Source organism: Amblyomma mixtum, chromosome 7 (assembly GCF_055824585.1).
Source record: "Amblyomma mixtum isolate Tamu chromosome 7, ASM5582458v1, whole genome shotgun sequence".
NCBI classification, from domain to species: Eukaryota; Metazoa; Arthropoda; class Arachnida; order Ixodida; family Ixodidae; genus Amblyomma; species Amblyomma mixtum.
The window spans coordinates 135,156,245-135,181,007 of record NC_143018.1 but is presented as its reverse complement, the minus strand read 5'-3'; the positions used below and the strand labels follow the sequence as shown (position 1 = coordinate 135,181,007).

Below are 24,763 nucleotides of genomic sequence, written 5' to 3'. Positions count from 1 at the left end.
AAAGAAATAAACAGGTGCCGTAACGGAGGGCTTCCAAATATTTTGGACCATGTGGATATTTTTAACGTACACTAATACCGTACCGCCGAAAAGAGATTTTCCGCCTCGCCTCCAAGCAACCGCACCCGCTAAGGCCGGGATTAAACCCGTCCCCTCGGGCTCACCACCCAAGCATCGTATTCACTGTGCCCTTTTGGGGGGCGTAGGGATTCTAGTGCCACCACCAATGTGGCACGACAGGTATTGTGACACTATGAAAAATCCGGCACCGCAATGACCAACGTCTGTTCAAAGTAATTCTTCATCAAAATTCTGAGCAATAAGGCCCATCCCGTTGCTGGCGAAATGATGCACGCCTGCTTCGTAGTGCTTTACCAAACGTATGATCCCAAGCAATGTCACGCACGCATAACGAATTACCCTCAACCTTCTTTTTTAAACTGCAGCTTTCAACCCCCCCCCCCCCCCCCAAAAAAAAAAGGCGCTCGGCTACTGATCCGGAGTACCCGGGTTCTAATCGAACTGCGGCAGCCACGTTCCGATGGAGGCGATACCCGTGTGCTGTGCGATGTCAGTGGACGTTAAGAGGGAGTTTTAGAATAGGGGGCCCCAAGTCTTTGAGGATCCAAGGAAATAGCGGGCCCCAGCGTTACGTATGAGTTTGCCGGTGAGTTTTAGAATATTGGTCTCCTCTACGCAGTGGAGCCAGGCTTGTGCTTATCGATTGCAGCGCCACTACGGCAAAACAAAAAGATACTCTTAAAAAGATTTTAAAATATGCGTTCAGTTCTTCGTCAGATACTTATTATTGCAGACACACGATTTAAGAGTAAAAATTATGTGTATTTTTACTGCGGCGGGTAACCCCATTGGAACGTCCCATCAAGTCATCTCTACGGCTACCAAAGAATGCGTGCTCTCTAAGCCTAGCAGCTTAGTAAACACAGAAGCAATCTGAAAATATGGCGCATTTCATCGCTAAAATTTTGTGGTGCTGGCTCCTTCAGACAACCCGCATCATTTGCGTGAAATTAGTCCGCAGAGTAGCGGTGACAACAAATCGGTGGTGAGGCGAGATTCCCCACTTCGACGGGCCCCGCCATGTTTCCTGAACTTAGAGCGGCGCTGGGGCGCACGACTGTTTGAACCTCGCGCGCTTTCTGACATAAAACGCTCAACCTAGCAGCACTGTAAACACAGAAGCAATCTGAAAATGTGGGGTTTTTTATCGCTAAAATTTTGTGGTTGAGGCAGGTTCAGACGAAGCGAAAGCTTCGTGCTCATTTAGTTTGCCGTAAACGTGGGGCACAGCGTAGCGACGACGACGAATCGGTGGTGTAGCGAGAGGCCCCGCTTCGACGGGCTCCGCCATGCTGCCTGAACGTAGAGCAGCGTTGTGGCGCACGCTATTTCGCCAAAATAGCATTCGCCGCTATCTTTATCCCAAGACGCAGGGCGGGCATTGCGTGCTGCGCAGGCGCACTTCGACGCCCCAAAATTCTTGGGGCCCTCAAAGCTTGGGGTCCTCTATTGTAAAACTCCATAATGACACCCAGGTGTTTGAAATGAACAAGAAAGCTTCACTGCGTGCCCTCGTGCTTTGATCGCCGGGTGCCTAGTCTTCACCTTCAAATGACCTTGCGCTTCAAAAGTAAAGGAAGTCGCATAAATTTTCCCCTGGGACAGTGGACACAGCCGCCTTTCAAGCTACGAAAGCAACGGAGCGGGAGTTTGGAAAGGAAAGCAAAAGCGCATAACTGCCTTCTTAGTACAGTGGACATCTCAGTAGTGCGCTCCATGGGTTGGCATTGACAACGCTGTGTCAGAAACGCGGCACTGAAGCCATATTGCGTCGGCGTTCATTGTGCTCATTGGCGTTGGCGTTGACAAAGTTTTACACTCCGATGATTTTAACCCTTTGTATCCCAGGTTGCCACAAACATGGCAGTTTCGATTTATTTTTTTTAAGAAACAAAATATGCTCTAAGAATCCCGTCTTCCCAGCTGCCACAAACGTGGAAGCTGGTGCTTGCACTTTTTTGTCAGTAGATGGCGCCACATGTACCGCGGAACAGTTTTTTGAACGTCGAAAACTTGGATTCCACGTGCAGCCGGCCTAGGCGATCAGTAAGCTTTGTTTTTGTTTTTTGGTGACCTCAACACCGGCGCTTCATTGCTGAAAAGATTTAGAGATGTTTTGCAAGACCCTAGCGAATATACGTACTCAGTTTCATGTTTCTACGACTACTCCTTGGAGAGCATATAACCTCGTTCAACTTACATACACATTTGTGGCAGCCAGGACTCTGGCGTGCGTACTCACAGAGAAATGCATGAAAGAGTATGACTTCATTGAGAGCTTATGTCTGAGTATTTGCGGCACCTAATTTCTTTCTATCGATTGAACCTTCTTACGTGTTGTCTAGCAGCGACTTTTGTTACCGTCTTAATTTTCAAGAACGTTTTTTTATATGCAGGCAGTGCCTGACTGAGGAAGAAATTCTTTTACAATACCCTACCGGGAGCGAGGATGAAAACTTGGACGGTTCAGATTGCGATGAAGAATACAAGAACAAGGCACAATATCAGCGAAAGCTCTACAGAGAGTGACGAAGAAGTAGTTGACGTCAACACAAAAAAGAAGCAAACAAATATTTGGCACTGGTTGAAAAAGAACATCAATATAAATCGGGGCGAGCAACAAAGTGTTTTGCAGCCAACATATGGTTTAGAAAGAGAGAAGAGCTCATTGAGCATGTTCCTGAAACTCGTCGACTCTGACCTAATAGAGTTCCTCACTTTCGAGACTAACAAATTCAGAACACAAGAAATTCGCACCCGAATCCATCCAGTGTCAGTCCTCGAGATGCGCAAGTTTATTGGCATTGTCCTTTACATGTCTGTTCCTAACCTTTATTTTAGAAGGATATACTGGTCAGCGAACACTCGTCAAGTGGATGTCAGCGTTTGCATGACAAGAAGCAGGTTTGACGAAACTAAGGTACGACATGCGCTTATGAGCCTAAAGAACACATTTCTCAAGCTGCCACACTTGAAACCTGCGTTGCTGTAGAATCAACCCCAACAAGGGCAGACATTCTCTGAAGGTTTATATGAAGAGTAAGCGTAAGAAATGGGGCTACAAAGCAATGCACCAACTTTCCCAACTAGAAGTTCTTCTAAGCTACAAAGCTGCTCTCAGAAATTTCATGCCGCCTAAATTTTCGGGGAATTTTTATCCCCCAATCCTAGCTGCAACGTTTGTGGCACAATAAAATTTTCTACAAAATGTAAAGGGATCATCCTAACTTTTTTCACTGATCTTCCTATGAACCACATCTGTTGAAAAATATCAATTTCAGCAATGTTCACCTCGTGAGACACCTGTGGGATATAAAGGGTTAAGGAAAGGAAGAGCTCAAGTTTGCTATACAGGCTTCAAGGCCGGACATAGGGCGGACCTAAGCCCGACACCTGACGTCGTCACCTGTTCTAAATGCACCTAGCCAGTGATCGAGGACGGACTCTCCTGCGAGCCCAGGTGTAGAGATATCTGTGGCATTCGGCCGCAGCCTTCGGACTGCGGCCGTGTATCTGTTTTTTCAGCCAGCGTCCATCCCGGCGGACGCGGTTGTTGCGACGCGCGTCTTTACTCTCTCTTTCACTGTGTCCTGTTATCTTTCAACTCTCTTCTATCTGCACGTGGCAGCGGTGGTGGCTCGGCTTGAGCCAGTTCGCAGGCCCGTGCACTTTCCTTTTCCTTCTTCTCTCAGTCGCAACCAACCAACCAACCCAGGCGTGCGCTATGAACGGAAGCGGATCTTACAGGGTCAAAGGAGCTCAAGGAACGCCTCAGGAAACCGAGACCACGGACGAGAAAAAAAGAGGAACCAGGCGGCGGAGACAAGGAGGACGGTGGCAGTGGCGGACGCGGCCGGGCCAGTAAACTCTGGTTCAGCGAGGACTCCATTTCGAGATCCGAGTTCAGATCGGCATCAAGATAGGGATCAAAGTCGAGATCGGCGTTCCGGACCCGGGAGGCTCCAGAGACCAAAAAGAAGCAGCAGCAGAAGAAGACCACACCAAGAAAGGGGGAAGAAACCAGGGTGAGCTGGAAAGAACATTTTTTCCCTACCTCTCCCACTGCTCCAAAAAAACATGAACACACCGACAACAGTTATAAATAACAACGCTAATGGGCAACCTAACGAGGAAGTTCAAGAGTTAGACAAATAATTCAGATGCTGAGAGCAGAAAATGCCGAGCTGAGACAAACTAAACGTCTCATAGACGAACTAAAGGCCCAAAGAACAAGGCAGAACAACACTAACCGGCAAACAGACGAAGATCAGGCGACAACTATAGGGCGGCAGGAATTTACAGCTGCCATGGTGGCTGTTAACAATGCATTGGCAAATCTTAGCAACCTCACACAGGCATGAAATCCAGAGAAAAACCTTATAACAGGCCATCTTAGCATGGCGAGCAACCGTAAACGCTCGGTCAAGTTGAAAACCTTCAAAATATGGGAGTGGAACTGCCGTGGGATCCGCCGAAAGCAGGGTCTTCTTAAACAACACATCACCAATTGCACCTCTCCGCCAGACATCATCGCCCTACAGGAAACCGGCTGCTCACTCACTCTCGCGGGGTACTCCGTCTACGAGGGGAAGGGAAAAGCAAGATCGCCAGCTGGTTGCGAAAGCAGCAACCGCAATTAGACACGGCATCGACGGAACAGACATTGACCACGTCCTTATAGAAATCATTACAAAAAGAGGAGTGAAGAACGCACCTTCCTACTTAACGTGTACAGTACGCCAAGCAAGAGGAAATTCAATTTCAGCTACCTGCTAGGCAAGGCAGAAGAAGCTGCAGGCAAGACGTCTCGTCACTCTGGGGGACTTTCATGCCTGGCACAAAAGCTGGGGCTACGTTCGGGAAACCCAGAAAGGCAGGGATCTAGCCAGAGAAGCTTATCGTAGAAGGCTCACCCTCATCACTGAGCACATCCAACCCATGCGAGTGGGGAACAGCATCAACCGAAATTCGTGTCCTGACTTGTCCTTCATCAGAGGGGTAAGGCACGCAAGATTGGAAAAACGACGGCGAAACTCTAGGCAGTCACCACTGAATCTTGCGCATCCATATAGAAACCCTCCCGATCAGGAAACAAGGCCAGTCTAGACTGACAAACTAGAAAGCCTATAGGAAATCCAGGGTACAGTCTGAAGAAGCTTAGATCACCGAGATTAAAGGCAGGGTCGCAAGAATTAAGACAGACTGGCAAAGACTAACCTGAAAGATCACCCTTACTACCAACGCATCCGAGGTGGACAAAGATCTCTTACACCTTTGGGACGCAAGACGGGGCCTATTAAAAGAAGGTGGAAAAGGCATAAGCATAATAGGCGGCTCAAGTGTAACATATATGCGAAGAATATGCGACGGAGCTCTCGAAGCGCGACTGGGACCCAAAATGCAACCAACTGCAGGGGACTCCAGGTTAGGCCAAGACATGGGCCTTGCTAAGGGCTCTCATGGACCCAACCACGACCAAAACCGAAACTCGTTAGACGACCCAAAGGATCGCGCACCATTTCCAAGGCATTGACGAGGAAATGTTACAGAACCTCAAACAGCGTTACATCGGCAATACAACACACGACGACAGCAGCTTGGTATACACGGGCGAAGCGAATCCCGCTCTGGACGAACCCCTTACTATAGAAGTCAGACACGCTGTGATGTCTGCCTCAAAAACCACAACACCAGGGAAGGATGACATCACCAATGCAATGATAAGAAATCTAGATGACAATTCAATCAACAGATTCATGGAATTCGTCAATAAACACTAGGAACCGGGGACCCTCCCGGGCTACTGGCGAAATGCGGAAATAGTAATGATTCCGAAGTCCGGAAAGACTCCAAACCTGGAAAATCTTATACCCATTTCGTTAACATCATTCTTGGGAAAAGTGTACGAGAGAGTTGTGCATCACAGGTTGCAGACCCACCTTGAGGACAACGAACTCATGCCGCACACTATGTTTGGATTCCGAAAATACCTATCAACACAAGACGTTCTCCTGCAGATTAAGGAGGAGGTGCTTACTACCGTTCCAAAATATGGAGAAAACATCTTGCTCGCTCTCTATCTTGAAGCGGCCTTCGACAACGTCAGTCACAGGGCTGTGCTGGAGTTGCTCAGCAAACTGGGTTGCGATCAGAGAATATTCAACTATGTGAAAGCTTTCCTGACTAACAGAACCGCTACCATTGGAATAGGAGGCATCAGGACTGACAGCTTCAACACCCCCAAAAAAGGAACACCGCAAGGCTCTGTGCTATCCCCTATGCTTCTTAACGTTGTAATGATTGGCTTAGCAAGCACTCTCGAAGAAATTGAAGTAATCAGGCAGGCCGTCTACGCAGATGATATCACAATCTGGGTGACAAGGGGATCCATAAGAGAAAAACAAGAGCTTCAGCAAGCAGCAGACATGGTCAACGCATACACCTGACACTGCGGACTTGCATGCTCCCCTGAAAAATCCGAGGTGCTCAGAGTCTACAGGCAAGGGTATGATCAGCAAAACTCCATAGATATCTACATAGGGGAAACGAAGGTTCCGGAAGTATCGAAAGAACCCCAGGTGGTCGAAATTTCCGGAGCTCTTCACTAAGGCGTTACTCATAGCCTGAGTTGCTTTGAGACGATAAACCCCAAGAACCAATCCAAGCCAAACAGAAAGTTAGAATCCTTGGCATGTGGATCCAAAACAACCGTCGTATTGATCACATGGTCAGACAGCTAGCAAATACCACAGTACATATCACCAGGATGATTGCAAAAATTTCGAACAGAAGAGGTGTGAAGGAGGAAGACACAGATAGGCTAGTACAGGCCCTCGTGGTCAGTAGGATCTTATACGGCGTCCCCTACCAAACAGCGCTCGAGCAAGAAAAGGAGCAGTCAGAGGCAATTCTTAGAAAAGCATACAAATGGGCTCTGGGACTGCCGGTCAACACTTCGGCGCAGAAATTCCTTAAACTGTGCAGAAACAATACAGTACAACAACATATCGAGGCCCACCTTCTCGCGCAGAAAACAAGAATGATGCTGTCCGAAACCAGCAGAAACAAGCTGCGGTTGCTGCGCATGAGGGACGCTTTGAAAGAAATCAGTAGCACGGCGAGCGTACCAAATGAAATCAGGAGGATCCTTGAGATCAGTCCGATTCCGAAAAACATGCATCCAGATATACATAAGGAGAGAAGAAAGGCAAGATCCGAATTCCACGAAAGAAGCTTCGCCGGGGCAAAAGACGTATTATACGTTGACGCAACCACATACAGACACCGATGCGGCTCAGTAGCCAGCGTGGTGGATCACCAGCTCAGGGAAATCAACTACGCTTCGATAAAAACCAACAACATCCTCGAGGCTGAGGAAGCAGCAGCTGCACTTGCCATCACCCAGCAGGGTGACGAGCCCCATGCACACATCATTACAGACTCGCAAGAGGCGTGCAGAAGGTACAGCAGTGGACGCATATCCACTGCAGCCATTCACAGATTCAAGGCGAGGACAATCACCTTTACGAGATGCTTCATCACGTGGACACCAGGCCATGAGGCTGTGAAACCAACGTGCGGACGCCAACGCCCGAGCATATGCCAACCGGGAGGCGCACACCGAAGTGGAACTGGACGCAGTCACTAGACGGTATGGCGCCATCTTAGAACACCAACTAGCCTTCAGGAGGACCTACCCCACTCCCCACAAAGACCTTAGTAGAGAGCAGTCGGTTGCCTGGAGACAACTGCCGACTAATACATACCCCCATCTGAGTTTACTAAGCACAATCTATCCTTCCACATAAGGCAACAAATGCCCACTATGCGGTCAGCACCCAACGACTTACCACGTTACATGGGCCTGTCGGAAAATGCAGGCAGCGCCGATAAACAACACACCAACACCGGAGCAGTGGGAGGCTGCGCTGTCCAGCTCGAAGCCTGAAGAGCAGCTCAAGCTGATCGACAGGGCACGCAAGACTGCAAAGGCCACTGGGGCCCTGGTCTGAGGGCTCCACCTACCCTGAGAGAACCCTTGTAACAATAAACTTTTATTGCGAAAGCAATATTACTCGCACTTTCAAGCCTTCGCGTGACCCGGCCGTAGTTACGTTTGACATTTAGCGGAGTGAATATGGGCGACCAACTCGCTCATTCAGGTAGCCCGGCTGCAGTTACGCCGCGCCGCGCACGTGTGGCGCACCGCGCACCTGTGGCGCTACTGCCACTGTGACGGCATACCAGCTGTAGATTATGGGCGACCAATTCGCTCCTTCAAAGAGCCCGGCTGCAGTTACGGTGTGTGTTTGCCGCGCTGCGCACCTGTGGCGCTACTGCCGCTGTGACGTGATACCAGCTGTAGATTAGGTTTTCTTTCTCTCAGTCGCTACAACATCAGAAACAAAATATAGAAAAAAATACCGAAGACTTTTTGAGTCGTCGCGCAGCGGCGGCCGGTAGACACGCGTGACCTGTAGACGTGGCGCACTGCGTTCCTTCAGCTGAAAGCGCTGCGCTTTTGCTTTCGCAACCTACCGGGCTTAACCTAAGCTAATCCACCGCCAATTTTTTCCTTCATTCATACATTCAAGTGCGCATAACTGACTCCCTGGATGAGAGGACGCCTTAACAGCGCTTATAGGTACTTGGGGTGGTGGCAGATGTGGGCTGCTTGCATTAGCGCTGAAAACGTTGAGGCAGACACGCGGCACTGCTGCAATAGGCCGCAGCGCTCATTGGGCGAGCCAACTCTCGTGATTAACCAATAACTGCCATCTGCCAGGGTGGCTGGGTGGGTGGGTGCGCTGCCTATGCAGTGGCCGGAAAGAACTCAACGAGAGATCCCAAGCCGCCTTAGGAGAGCCAAGCTCTCTAGCCAGGTTTAGAAGTAGTTGAACTGCAGCTAATTTTTTATTCCGGAGCCCTCCACTTTGGGCATTTCTTCGGACGAAGTCAACGCACGAGACTTCTGGCAGACTGCTGTTGTAACTTTATTGCAACATGCAGAATGTAAGCCGACGGCTTTCACGACCTTACTTTAAACAAGTATTTGGAAGAGAGCGCTGCCTGTAGACACTAATTTCGGCTCCAGTGGTCATGGAGCTTTTGCATCAAGTTACGCTCTCATACAAAAGATCGAGTGCTCAGCGGCCGAGCCAGCTGTAGTGTACAGTTCCTGAGTGCGAAAGCATCATACGGCTCATCGGGAACGAAACGCCAGGTCAGCGTTCACCAGCAGCAGTGGTCACGAAACTGCCAGATGACGTCACCGTGGTATAAACAGAAAAATATTTCTTTCTTCTGAAGGTGCAAAGGATTGAACCTAGGAATTTTAGATTGCGAGTGAGCACACAACCCATAGGCCAGAAAACCACGTTCTTGGCGAACAAAGGCGCACGTGGAATATCAGTTTCCTGACAACTATGCCAACGTATGGGTGTCCAATTGAAAAAGAATCGAAAATAATAAACATATATCAAAATAAAAGTAACTGTACAAAAGACCACGCTTTAAAATTATAAGCTCGTAAGTAGTCTTAGGTGTCCTCTGTAGTTGTTGCTCCATGACTGCTGCAGTATACAAACTTCTACACTTGGGATAAAAATCGAAGCACAGATGCAGTGTCCAGTTCTAAAATATCACTTATCAGCAAGACAGGGCAGCAAAGCGCAGAGAGAAATAAAAAATGAAAGGTGCGAAAATCTTGCATCTATCTCCCTCCATTAGGAACAGAGTAGTAGAGTACGGATGTCCATCAGAAACCATGAACAATACGTCTCACTTCACGACTCATCGAGGATGGTTGTTCATCTGCTAATGTGCACAGGAGCGGACTCCGGTGGCAAGGGTATTCCTGACATTGGCGCGTCGATCTGAAGACTTCACTGCTCGTGACCAGACGCGTGCTCTCTTAGGTCCTCTTTATTTCAACTCGTTAATGGGCACAGCGTACTGCAATTGCCCTGTGCGGTAGCGTGCGTCAGCATCTGGCGCCTTAAGGTCCCTCGCACAGAGGCTGAAATAGCGCATATGTCACACTTGAAGCATCTTTCCCCGAATGAATTCGATGTGCTGAATTAAGTTTGAACGGACTACACTTGTAAAGGGGCACACATCGCAAACGAAGGGTCTTTCCCTAGAGTGTGTACGCTTGTGTCGAGCTAAACATCTAGAGACTGCAGTTGTAAAGGGGCACATATTGCACTTGAAGTGTCTTTCCCCTGTGCGCGTATGCTTGTGCCGAATTAAGGTTGAAAAATCAGGAGTTGCAAGAGTTTCCAAATTGAAATCTGCGGGTTTCTTGTCGGCGTGTTTACTATCATGTGGAGTGGCATTTGTAGACTCTGCAGGTGTAGAAGGGCACATGGGGAGAGTCGAGGGGCTTTCGCCAGTGTACGTACTTAGTTTTGGAGTGACTTTTCCGGAGTCTGCAGCTGGAAAAGGACAGGTGTCGCAATTTATGAGGCTTTCGCCAGTGGGTGTACTAGACGGTGGAGTGACATTTCCGGAATCTGCTCTCGTAAAAGGACGCGTGCTGCGATTGAAGGTGCTTTCGCCAGTGTATGCACGCTTGTGCCGAGTTAGCGCTGCAGAGTCTTCAGTTGTAAATGGGCACATGACACACTCATACAGTCGTCCTCCTGTGGGGCACCTCATATCTCCCTTAACATCGCACTTAGAAAACACCGCAGGGTCCTCAGAGCATTTCAATGGATTTCCTCCTGTCTCAAGGTTCATATATCTCGTTACATCGGCAAAGTTCGGTGAAACGTACTCGCAGGAGGGGCAGCTGAAAACAACTCCTTTCAATGAAGGTGGCTGCCGCCCGAACGAATTCGGTTCGATGAGCGAATACGGCGCTAAGGGTTCCTTGCTGGTAGTGTTCACCACGCTTCCACGATGGTCCTCGGTCATGAGCCCAGAACATAACCTCCATCGTGGTAGTTTGGAAATACACCGCTTCCACGAGCAAAATTAATAGAATGTGTGGTGTTAGGGAAAATCAGCTGTTATTTTTTGTCGCGCTTACTCTGAACGCAATATTTTCTTGCGATGGTTCAAGCATGCCAGACTGTTCGTTGCATCCAAAAAAAATTAGATGCAAAGATTGGTGCTAAAATAACACACAGGATGTGGCCATTTTTATTAAACGCACCGCGTCAAACACATCTCGAACAATAAGGAGTGCATTCATGCAAGCTTTCAAAATAGTGCCCGTAGTGTGTCTACCGTCGCATGTTGGCGTACGTGGTTTCTTGCGGCGTGTTAAGGCAGCTCGCATATTACAGCCAATGTAGGCAACGTTATCCAATACCTTGCGCTGAAATAAACCACAATATTTGATGGAGTTTGACGTTGACGTCTTTTGGTAACGCTCTAGTCCTTAAAGATTGATTCGATCAGTTGTCCATGTGTTCTGCAGAACATTGTGTGTGTTCTAGGGTGCATTGATGCGCTGAACTTGAAGCTATTTTCCTCTTGCATGTCAACCTTAACCAGAAGAAAACAGCTCGCATTTAGGATGAGAATTTTTTTCAGGAGAGAATTCACAAATACAAGAGGCACTTAGCGATACCCATCTGCTCATCAAACAACTGAGATCAAGCCTGAAGGCTTGTTCTACAAGAAATTTCTGGAGGTCATAATCCAGACCTACAAAAATACACAACTCGTCAGCATTCGTAGAAGACAGGAAAAATCTGAGCACATCTTAGTAACGATTAGATCAAAACTCGCTTTAAGTCATTACGAAGAATGGAAAGATTAAGAAGGAAAGAACTGAACATCGAAAGAACGGATGAATCATCTAGCGTGTCATCATGCATGTGAGCTATCAATATATCGATAGTGGCCGCCAAAAAACGTGAGAATTAAAACTTAGGCTCTCGGTAAATGTCGCTGAGTTGCTTGGGAAAGTACGAACCCAAACATAACTGATTCAAAACTGGAAACAAGCTCTCATGTTGTGTGAGATACAAGGGTATTAGTTTTGTGAACAATATACAAAAGCACGACACTCGTACAAAAGCTGCGGTGAGTTCTACTTAGCTGTGTGAACAAGTTTGAAGTTGTTATATAGTGATTTCATTTTTAGCCATCTTCGCCTGAACTTGGGTTATAGTAAGTTGATATGTGAGGTTATGACTGGACGAACTTTACATTGAAGCTGCATGTCGTGCGCTTCCTTTGTGTCTGTGGCGGGGCAAAAGGGGTTGGGGGTCGGGGACAGCAAGTTCGCGCAGAAGCATTCCCTTACAACTTTGCAGGTGTTGCAGGGAAGCCGGGTATATGAATATGCTTCAAATTTGCTTTTAACCCGTGTAAATAATAAAGGCGCTCGTGACAGGCTGTCTTGGCGCAGAAGCTATCTCGAACCCTGGCTCCGTGTGGTAGCGCGTTGAACTTCGGGCTGAGAAAACACTGCAGATTCGAAGTTTGGGAAAACGAAAACAATCGGGTATGATGACACAATTACGAAACTTATTTATATACTGATTATCGAAGAGCAAATAAGGAAGAATTAAAAATTCACTGCGTCGAGTGACTGGATGAGCCTTTTCGACAGGGCCCAAAGCGTCCTTTCACACTCAGCACCGACCTTACGAAACGTCTGCTAAGGTTCCGCCCCTCTAAGAGGCGGTGGTCAATCCTGCATGATGCACGTTTCCCCAATATCCGCACCAAAGAAAGTTGCACAGCATCGTAGCAGAAGAAGTCACTCGTTGCAGACTCAACCCGTGGGAACGGAAGAGGAGAAACTGCAAGTCCGCTCCTAATTTCTGTAGTTCAGGAACAGTGCTGCAAGCGACTCCGTGTCCCCGAAAACACAGGTGGTCCTTGCGACGCCGTGGCCCACAACTGCAGCGAGCTCTCTACGATGGGAACAGATCTTGAGGGAAACGGGTAATTGATGGCTCCGTCCCTTCGTTTCCTCCAAAAACTGATACGGCCATCAATAATGGCCTGCTACATATCTTTCATTACCCTATTGAAAAAACTCTGCGTGAGTTTGCACGAGAACAGTGATTTTTCTACGATCACGTTCATTTTGCACACGAATGCGCAGAAATTGTGCGTTACCTGTACGCATTCTGTGCGTCCTGTGTGTACATATGCGCGTACTGTGAGCTGATAGACGTTCACGCACACTCTTTGCGTGTAAAAAATCGTGGACTCTCGTGGAGAACTGTCTGTACGTGGACATCTGCGTGCTGAGAGGGGCTTGCCGAAGCTGTGCGTGCTTATGTGCATACTGAGCAAGCTCAGTGAGGCTGCGTGTGGCCATGTGTGCGTTTGCTTGCTTAGTAGCAACTTGTCGAGACTGTAAAGGCCCATTTAGGGTGAAAGCAAACAAAGTTCGAGCATTCAGTTAATGATTACTTCTCAATAATGAGCAATAAGCTCACGTTTTGCTGTTTTATAATTTTCGTCTTGGCGTAAGTACCCATTAATCATTTTCAACTTCAGGAAACAAATAACCAAAAAATTATCTTTTAGTGCAAAATGGTTCCCTTCGATACTGCAGGGACCTGTACATGACAACATGCACACTTAGCAAGAACTTGTCAACATTGCAAGTTCATTGTAAAATAATGTAAAAATCAAGCTGCTAATGACTCTTACAGCATCCTTCAGTTCTTCCTTTAACCAATTCTGAAAGTTACAGATATCTTATAGATGCATGATGAAAGCCATCCAGAGCACTTATGTTGTTGCCCGTCATGCAGACAGCCATATTTCGAAATCAGAAGCAACACAACCATTTGTTGCTTGCACTCGAAAGGAGTCAATCAATGGAATAACTCTGAAAGGGCAACAGTGTTTGTTAGGTGCAACAAACAAGCTTGGGGATATAATCAGGTTCAATCAAACATGACGTGCAGAAAGCGAATTGTGAGCTGTAACAGGAATGTTACGAGGCAATTTCCAAAACCATTTCCAAAGCAATTTCCAAAGTCATTAGCATAAATTTACATACACGTAAAAAGGCCATGTAAACCTACACGAAAAGACAGTTTTGAATTCACAGTTGGTGTCAAAAGTTCAGAAATTAGTGCCCTCTTTCAATTTCAGTGACAAATCACAGATCGATTAATTAATTCCCAGTATGGCTCCAGAACAAATCCAATGAATCTTAAATGTGCGAAGTATATATACCACACATGTTGCCTGATTAGCACCAGCATTGCATGATGCATGACGAAGTATCACACTCTTCATTCTTCTTCAATCTGTTTTGAAATTTGCACTACCACAAAGACCATCTGGATGGACTATGATTCCATCATATTGCTGAGAGCACATTCGGAGACCAAGAGCAACACAACAGTGTGCTGCACATGAGTGGATATAATGCACTGGGACAACTGTGCACAGTAAGGAACGCTTGTAAGGCGTCAGGTATTTGCTTGGGGAATGTAATCAAGTTCAGTCATGTTTCATGTGTAGAAAGGAAGATAAAAGTTGTAGCAGAACTATGAAATCCAACATCCAATACTGAACTTCCCCAGGTGATCTACACACACATAAAAAGCACGAAAGGATAAGCTCAGGGGTACTGTTAAGTTTGATGCCCTTTGAGGTTTGACTTGCGCGTCTGTATGCAACCATCAGATACCATCTTGAAGTTACCAGAATGCCCAAAACAACTTTGTTGAACTGTTCTACTCTAAACTGAAATACTTTTCCTTAAAACATTTTTTTTTGCGACATGGTGTGTAGCTAATTATAAAATAAAGAAAAGAAGCTGATAAAATTTTCTCATCTCAAACGTACTGATAAGTACACAAATCTGAGTGCTTTCAAGAGAGGTGACGCACCCGGTATTCAGCGTCCAGAAGCATACATAATGCTGCAGAATCCTATAGCAAGAACATTTCTTTTAGTTGACAGATGGCTATGTCTGGTTACAAAGTCAATACCATGTAAGGCGCATATCCTAACCTGCAATTACATGAAGCTGCACGTGCTTCATAGGCTGTAACTCCGCCAATAACTGCTACATATTTCCCACCTCTAGCACGAGTGCGGAATCAATATACAGCATGGAAACAGCAGTTTTGTTGCTTTAGCTTCTTTACTATGCTGTTTAGGCAAGAGACGAGTTGAAATATTTGCATGGGCAGTTCTCGATTGAAGTAACGTAAAAAACATCCGCACTCCTTTCTGCTGAAGCGACTGGTGGACCACTTTTGCATGTCGCATCTCGTATGACTTGCTAAGGGTCCAGACTGACACACGCACTTCGTCAAACCTTCACACAAAACACTCTTCGCTTTTGCTATAAGCTCCGGCCACAGGCAGTAAGTGTCCCGTCACCGTTCACATCGCAAAAGAAGGCAGCGCTCGCAGGCGGTCAGTTTGAGCTGACAGCGATAGGCGTTGCAGGCACACCGCCGAATAAGTTTCCAAGGAAGCCACACTGTAGAAGGGCGCCGTCTTGTAATCGAAACACACCACAGAAACAATGGCCACTGTCGCTGCTTATGAGCCAGGCATTTTTGCAACGAAGTTAGCAGTGCAATAGGCTGAAAGGTTCGACTCATCAAACGACGGCACCGCACTGCTGACCTCATTATCGTTGTCGACCAGACATCCATAACACATATGCCCCGACGGATCGCTTAATTGGGAGCTGCTACCACTCTTGGATGAGAGCGCGCCCACCGGCAGCACACACAGGTAATCCTTCTTCTTTTGCGATTCCAGCACAGTAACAGCGGCGCGCAAGACCGCCCAGCAGCAGCACAAGAAAACAAGCGAAGCTCACGGCGGTGATCTCAGAAACCATGCAGCATGTCGGATAGGCTTTGGATTTGACGCGCTAGACCATGCCCACTCACGCACGCACGCACGCACGCACGAATGTACCGACACGCATATTAATGCGTCCATGCGTCACAAATTTCTCAAGTTTTTAATGCTAATATGTGCACAAGAACTTAATTATTTTTGTAACGAAAGTTTCATTTGGTTTTAGTCCTTTGCTATCGCACTGCCCAAAAGCATAGAGCCCGGAAGAGACGACCTGGAGGAAATGCCTGGAGGCGATGCCTTTCTAAACGGGCCGAAGGAAGCCGGAACTGGCCGAAGCGCTAGCCAACGAACGCAGCGTCTGGGGATGGACAGCATGGCGGTCAGCGTTACTACGTTTGTCGTGGTCCTTTGTGGTGCCGAGGGCATGAACCATCGCTGGAATGAGCATTTGTCACTCTTCCGATATGTGATGTGCCGACAGCAGTGAAATTCGCTGGTGCGATGTACGAAAACGTGGTAAGGTGCTGAGTAAACCTGTGTTTATAGCGGGCTCAGCGGGCTCGACGGATAGCGCGTCGTCCTTAGCGCGCCTTCACTGGAAACGCTATGCTGACGGTGGGGCTCATTTCCTCCATGGCGGAGCAGCTGGTGGGAGACCACTACCCGGGTGACATCTCGCATCTTGGGGGTAAGTTAATTTTCTTCGAACCTGTTCATTATTTCAAAGCCTTTGCGCACAACTGGCCACGTCAACACAGCTAGTACAGAGACGCGAAGACGCAGTGCCTATCGCGGCAGCACGCAGCGCTGAAAGGTTGTTTGCTGGCGGCACACGGGCATGAATGCGCGTGTAGTGTCAGTGGTCACACGGTCATGGTCAGTATGCCATGCAAATATGAACAGCTGATCCGATCGCGGGGTGCACGATATCGGCGCCGTACTGCCGCCGTACTGCCATTCATCTCTCGCCGAGAATGGAATATGTGCCCACCAATAGATCTTCGGCCCGGGCTTTACATTCTCGCCGCATGTTACGCTGTAATTGAAGTAACAGCGCTCGAGCAGTTTAACTACGTAGACTGCGATTCAGCTGTATGCGTTAGGATTGAGCTTCCTCCTCTTTCACTTGTATTTCACTTGTACTTTTATAAATTGTGTATTTAAGGTACGAAGCTGCATATGATCCAGCTGCGTTCGTACTTATAGTCGAGCCTTGAATAGCAGAACGGTGAGATAAAAACAAATTTCTCTGAAGTTTTCCGCCTCTATTTTGGCATTCGCTTTTTCATACTTTGGCTCGGAGCTGAAATGGTACAAACAACTGCAAAATGCACACAGGTGCCCTAGCTCCATTGCCCCTAAATCCCGAAGTTGCAGTGAAATTTAAGGGTAATTGAGCCTTTAATAGGTACGAAGAATAAACTTGATTGTTTCATGATTATAACCAATGGCGCAAATAAATCTGACTTTGACTTAAATATGCTGAGGTACCTCTCCAATGCCTTATTTGATGTTAAAGGAAAAAGTGTGGTTTTTCTGCAATTGGCACTATTAATTCATCATACCTGTGAGAATGTGAAATCAGTGCTAATCATGCCAGATTTCAAATTGAGGGACGCATGCAGAATTTGAAGCAAACCAGCCTTTTACTGAAAATATCGTTCTGCTGTGGTCTGTTCTTTTGAATGGTGGCATGTATTGTAGAAACGATGCTGGATATCGATATGCAAGTGATGTCTCGTCTGAGGCTAGCTTGTGAATGACTGCCGTGGTTATGAATTTCTTGTTGCCTGGCCCACTTCGAAATGTGGTTAAACAGTTGTGTTCCATTCTGCGACCGGCTCCTTTTTGTGCCTTGCACTTTGCCTTACATGCTTGATCCTAGTCCATTTTTTGCACTGTGCTGCTGTTAAAGGTGTCTTTTTACCTTGCAGCAATCTCCACATAGCTTTACCAGCAATGCCTCTTCCAAGCCCTCCAGTATGGCTGTGCCAGCCTTTCACTTGGTGCTAGGATGCCCAGGAAGCAAGCGGGCTTTTGAGGTAAGCACTGAAGACATCTTCCGACACAAGTAGCTTTTATTTTCCTAGTCCACTGCTACTTGTGTGACCCCTCGTTATGTTGATTTTCGCAAGTTAGGTTGCCTATTAAGGGCTCTCTTTTGTTTTTCACCTGCTGCTGTGGCCTACTGCATTGGTGTTCGGCTACTGAGCCCAAAGACGCGGGATTGAATTGTGGTGGCTTTGTTTCGACAAGGCGAAATGCATATTTGCTCGTGTGTTATGCAATGTCAGTGCATGTTAAAGAATCTTTGGTGGTCGAAATTTATGCACAGCCCTCCTCTATGAATGGAGCTATTGTTCAACTTTGAGGCATTAAAGGGACACTGATGGCAAGCTGAAGTTGACCTGTGATGATGAAGTTCCGCATCCTAACCACAAAGACGACACTTTTTCTGAAAGTGGAGCTTTATAAGCCAGAGAAAGCAAAACATACAATTTTCATCATCACCGGCTGATTTCGGAAGTAAATTGCGATGCGCTGACTCCGTTTTTTTTTTGGCACAGATTCCAGAGGCTAGGCTGAACTGCCATTCACCTCAGAACGGTTATCATGAAGTCCTTTGTGTAGACTTCATGAGTTCAAATCGAGTGGCGGGAAAATTTTTAAATGTAATTTTTGCGCCAATCATTGTGTTGATGGCCTTTGCGCTGCTGTTAAAACCGGGATAGCAGTATGGTATTCCATAAAACTAGGTTCAGGACTTGCAGGAAGTGGTTTATCACATTCCGCTAGCTTGTGCAAGAAACTACTTCAGGGATATGTGCAGGTGTCTTTAATGTGTTCCTGAGTGAGCACTAACTTGTTAGGGGGAAGGCAGCCTCTAATCTGGCACTACAGTGCCAATGTCGTGAGTGTAAATCATAAGATGACCCATCAGTGTGTACGCCTGATTTCTGTGACACTTCAGTGGTGTATAGAAGTGGTAAACAAATCTGTAAGGTATTTGATGCATATCTCCAAGGCAACGGCTGTATGAGTAGCGAAGCCATTAGTCAATCTTCAACGGAAAGAATTTTCTCTTTTAGATGACGTGCTTGTATATCAGTGACAGTTATTTGTTGTCCTGCCTTTCGCTGGTGTGGGTCATGTGTGGCGCATCTTCATGCGAGCCTTCTTTTCCTTCACAAAAAATTCAATTGATAGTCCAACCTGTTTTCTTCTCTTTTCCTGTGTTGCATCTTTTGGCTGGTTTTAAATCTGTAACTGAGCTCAGACCGTGATAATTACAGCCGGTAAACAGAGCTACTGAATGTGAGCTTGGCATACATGCGTACTGTATGTGTGAAAGTGCAGTTTACAATATTCAGAAATGCTTGATAGCCTTACAAGAATCTAAAATTTTGTTGGAATTCCTATTTGTTCTCTGTTCAAGTGTCGAGAGTTTTTCCGCTTCATCGTGTGATTAGAGCCACTTTGGTACTTAAGCTGAAATCTTTTCTTTAGCCTGCATGTTTCTCACTTTTGGGACAGAAACTTGGAGGCTAATGAAGAGAGTTCAGCTTAAAAGAGTATAGACACCTAATCTTGGTGGCATGTTTTCTTCTCTATAATGGTGCGGAAGACACTACTATGCATGAATCACCATCTGGTATTCGCGTGAGACCGCTAAATAATTTATAATCAACTTTTTCTGCCATCCTGTTTCGGTGAACAATTTGACTATGGCTATGACATCAAAGAGAGGTTATAGGTCATGTGAGGTGTGGGAAAACTGCACTTATAATCGCTGCTTCGTCATTTTAATTCGCTACAGCGCTGACGCCAGCATTCCTTAAGAGCCAGAAGTACCAATTGTATTGCAGTTTTTCATGCCTCACGTGACCAATAACCTCGCTTTGACGTCACAGCCATCATTCAGCTGTTGAAACCGAAACAAATACAGCAGGAGAAAGAAATTTGATTATAAATTATTTAGCGGTCATAGGAGGATGTCATGTGGTAATCCGTGTATAATACTTTATGCCTTATTACAAAGAAAAAAAACACGTGCCAAACGATAAGGACAGCAAAGTGAGCTATGGAAAGAAAAATGATAAGTCTAACATTAAGAGACCAAAAGGGGGCGGAGTGGGTGAGGGAACAAACGCGGGTTAATGACATGCTACTTGAAATTAAGAGGAAGAAACGGGCCTGGGCGGGGCTTGTAATGGGAAGACAACATAACCGCTGGTCCTTAAGGGTAATGGAGTGGATTCCAAGAGAAGTCAAGCGTAGCAGGGGGCGGCAGAAAGTTAGATGGGCGGATGAGATTAAGAAGTTTGCGGGGATATGGTGGCCACACCTAGCAAAGGACAGGGTTAATGTGGAGACATGGGTGAGTCCTTTGCCCTGCAGTGGGCCTAGTCAGGCTGATGATGATGGTATGTGTCGCACCTGCTGCTTCGTGCTATCAGCTGGCCCATGCTTGGCCGACCAGACTAGCCAAATTTGTGATGTGGGTTTTCTATTGCACCTGCATTTGTGTACACAGAGGACTTGAATGGTAGCAGGCGATGCTGTGCATGTGTTCACGCCACAGCACACATGACCCACACTGAAAGCTTCTCTGCCTTTAGTAAGACAGCTGCATCAGTCTGGGGCATAACGTATCCCAGTGCTAGAGTATGAGTAAATTGCTCTGGAATTTTAATCTGGTATCAGGTAGCATAGCACAAAAGAAGGCTAGCGCGGCTGCCTATATTCTCTTGGGCAGCTGTGTTGGATTTTCAGTGCCTGTTAGTGTAATCCGTGAAAGTTCACTGGAACCCATTCGTTTCGATGTAAATTAGGAAGTCCTTAGAGCCCTGTACTTTTTAATGATAATAACAAGGTAATGCAGTAATTCAATTGTGCCTGTTCTCTTTCAACACAGTAAAGTGCTGCTAGGTCGAGATCACAGTTTTGCTTTGTAGGTGTGCTCAGGCTGTCATCATCATCATCATCAGCAGCAGCAGCAGCAGCAGCCTGACTACACCCACTGTAGGGCAAAGGCCTCTCCCATGTCTCTCCAATTAACCCTGTCCTTTGCCACTTGCGGCCACTGTATCCCCACAAACTTCTTAATCTCATCCACCCACCATTTTTTCCTGTGTGTGTCTCTTTTTCGCCATTCTGAAATTCAATCATACAAATGGATTGATGCATGTAGTGTCAGGTGCGTAATGTGATACCACCAGCTCACCCCAAGCTGTGCTCAGATTTGCCTCATTGCTGCAGGAGCAAGAAGGCAGGCTTGAGGCTGAGTGGTGCAAAAACATGATTTTTCAAGAATGTCTCTGTGGAAATTGCAATTAATCATGTGAATTTGCTTTCATTTTAGGAGCTGCACACAAGCTGGGCGCCTTTCCATGCTGATCATGCTGGCCAGGTACGCTTATGGTTACATTCCTAGGTTGTTTTCATAATGGCAGTTGTGGATTTCTGTGTGGTTTTAAAACATAAATTGTATAAGTATTTGGCCTGCCACAAAAGTATAGTGGTGCATTCAAGGCCAGTGTTACAAAGGGATGTTTTGATTGCTGCAAGAACTTGAAGGCCCCTGTGTGGTCACTGTGGAAGGCCCCCTCCCTACTTAGGAATTGCTATTTGCGTTACTCAGTCATTTGGCAGAGGAATAGTGTATAGAGATAAGGGATGGAAGAATGCTTCCAACTAAAGAAAAAAATCCAGCAAGCAGTCATAGAAGCAGAAGTACAAAAATGGCAAGGCTTTCTCTAATTTACATCGAATCTTTTTCACTTAGACTTCTTATTGCATACAACGGCTGATGCTTGGCTTACACACATATTTTCTTTAGGTATGCAGTAGGTCTCACATTCTTGTATGATATGGTCACGGTGCCAAAAAATGATGGTGGTGTTAGAAAACTCGGAATGAAGAGGAATTTTATTGCTGACCTTACGGAGAACTATGGTAGCTGTGCAGTCGTTATAAATATCTTCGAATATTTTCACATAACACTCTTCTACACCCTGATTCCACAATGCCTGCATGGCAGCTGTGGTTCCACCGAGTCAGTTGCTGTCTGGTAGTCAATGAAGGCTATAATTGGGGTTGGTTATATTCTGCCCATTTCTCTATCACCTGATTGATTGCATGAATGTGGTCTCTTGTTGAGTATTCTTTACGAAAGCCTGCCTGATCATTTGGTTGATTGAATTCGAAGGTTGTCCTGACTCTATTAGTGATTACCTTAGTAAATACCTTGTAGGCAATCGATAGTAAGCTGATCGGTCTGTAAATCTTCAAGTCCTTGACATCTTCTTTCTTATGAATTAAAATAATGTTCGCATTCTTCCAAGCTCCTGATACGCTCGTGGTCACAAGGCAAGCGTGTACAGGGTGGCTAGTTTCTCTAGCACAATCTCTCCTCCGTCCTTCAACAAATCTGCTGTTACCTGATCCTCACCAGCTGCTTTGCCCCTTTGCATTGCTCCTGAGGCTTTCTTTACTTCCTCCCTCGTTACTGGCGGGATGTCCCATTGCTATGCTCTACTGCCTCTCTCCGTAACATTCTGATTACATTCACTACTGTAGAGATTTGTGCAGAACTCTTCGGCTACTTTAACTATCTTATCCATATTGCTTATGACATTGCCCTCTTTGTCTTTTAGCGCATACATCTGGTTTTTACCTGTGATTAGTTTTCTCTTCACTGATTTTAGGCTACCTCCATGCTTTAGAGCATGCTAGGCTTTCTCCATGTTAAACTTTCTTATGTTGGCTACCTTGCACTTATAAATAACTTCGATAGATCTCCTAGTTCTATTCTATCTCTGAAGTTAGACGTCCTCATGCTTTGGCGTTTCTTCATCAGATCTTTCGTCTCCTGAGATAGCTTGCAGGTATCCTCTCGAACGATCTGACCACCTACTTCTGCAGCACGCTCCAATGAATTTAAATATGTATTTAAAGATAACAGTTGAGGTGGGAGATTGAGCTTCGAGATTTGCACTTCAACTCGGGAGTTATGCCACTGCTACACAGAATACTTGATCGCCGTAGAGATATTTCATCATCTGGCACCAAGCTGCTGTGGCGCCACTGTCACAGTTGATAATTTTGCTGGGAAGCTGTTGTAGCGCTCACACAGTTTTGAAAAGGTGGTATTCATTGTTTTTGTGCTATTGGCAACAGTGATAATATGCTTGCTACAGTGTTTTGTGGCTAGCCTTCTTTTTTTTTAGTGAAATAAGTTGTACATTTCATGTTGAGTATTCTTTGAGCGATTAAATTGCTTTGATTTTATTCCTTCGTGTATAGTTGCGAGTGCTCCATGTCTGAGTGCAAATTTCTACCACTGAAAAGCCTTCAAAATCTTAATAGATGTCCACACTGTTCTAGGGACTCAGTGGCTATTGGAAATGCCCATTTAGCTGTATTCAAGTGCCACTGAGTTAATAGCCATTTGAAAGCCTTCAAAATGCCTGTGTGACACGGTTATTAGATTTTGTGCAGGTTTGATGCTGAGCAGTCTGCGTGCTTGAGTCGGGTTTTCCAGTGTCTGTATTTCAAACCCTGAAACTTTTCGAAATCATCATTAGTTCATTAATGGAAGAAGTACTTGTGCCCTTTTCTGGAATTTCCAGAAAACAGATTAACTGAATTTTTTTGCATATACTCCTACCTTTTTGCAGGTGCTGCATAGTGAGAACCTGTATCAAGACGCCAACCTGCTGGACTTGGAGAAACTGAAGAAATTGTTTAGCCACTGTGTGGCACCCATCATGAGGGATGTGGCATTAATAAAGCCAGTTAAGGTGACCTTATCTATGTCCTTTTGCAAGCATGCTACACACATGAGAACTATCCCACGAAGCACCGTTTCTGCAAAGCTTGTTATCTCACAACATGCATGCTGAATGAGACAGTGACAGACAGATGAGGAGGCCTTAATGCAGTACATTAGCGTACCGTGTTGAGCAGTGATGTAGGAGCCTTGCAGCCATGCAAGGTATTATCGGCATCATGATGGTAACTCCATTAGACACTGTCTAGTGCTCTGTGAGCCAGACTCGGCTCTTGAACATTCTGGGACTCACCCTTGGCTCTCGGACATTCTGGAAGCCTCACCCGGCTTGCGCATATTACGCGAGGATGTCTCCTGCTGTACGAGCCTTACGCGGCTTGCGCACTTATGTGAGAGATGTCTCGCGTTTGCGAGCTTGCTCAGCTTGCGCAAATTATGTGAAATATGTCTCGCGTTCTGCGACCTCGTTCAATCGTCGCATTTTGCGTGGCAATAAACACGCAAAGATAGGCACGCAGAATTCACGCTCAATATTTTCAATAGGGTACAGTCAGGTGGCTATCGGTCACAGTTAGAAAGTGAGCTACAAGAGTTAGTTAAACAATTTACTGGATAACACGAGTCCAATATTTTTAGACGTACGCCAACACTGATACTACTACACAGCTAAGAGCTTCCCTTTACACAAGAACCCTGCTTTTAAAAATTAATAGCCGGCTTCCTTGAAACGCCTAATATGGCTCCAAGCGCGACATGGTTCGCAAAGAGGAGAAAGAGAGGGGTTAACGGGAAAATTCTCTGCTGGCTGCCGCAGGCTCTAGTGCGGTGACATGAGAATTGAAAAAAAAATCAGAAATAGTTAAATACACTGTATTTTGATGCACAGGATGCCGTAGATCTCTATATTCAATGAACAACTTTATGGAGCTGGGCGCGGAATAGCCTGCGTAAATAAATGCCAGATGGTTTTTTCAAACTTCTCACAGTTTTACTTAAAAAAAATGTGACAAGCAAGTTGGTGCGGTACGTGCAGGTAGATTGTAGAGCGAAACATATATTATGGACTCATAATATAAGCATAAGTAGACAACTAGCCAACGTTAAGTAATCGCCTTTTTTACATTTTAGGAG

The 24,763-nt window shown here is 46.1% G+C and overlaps 1 long non-coding RNA gene across 1 annotated transcript; it reads left to right on the top strand.

Annotated features, from left to right (window-relative positions):
* Nucleotides 1–20,992: 20,992 nt before the first annotated feature.
* On the top strand, nt 20,993–23,646 carry LOC149337653 (uncharacterized). Its single transcript, XR_016284647.1, has 2 exons — nt 20,993–21,250; nt 23,520–23,646. It is a non-coding gene; the product is annotated as an uncharacterized LOC149337653 (long non-coding RNA).
* The last annotated feature ends 1,117 nt before the right edge of the window (nt 23,647–24,763 follow it).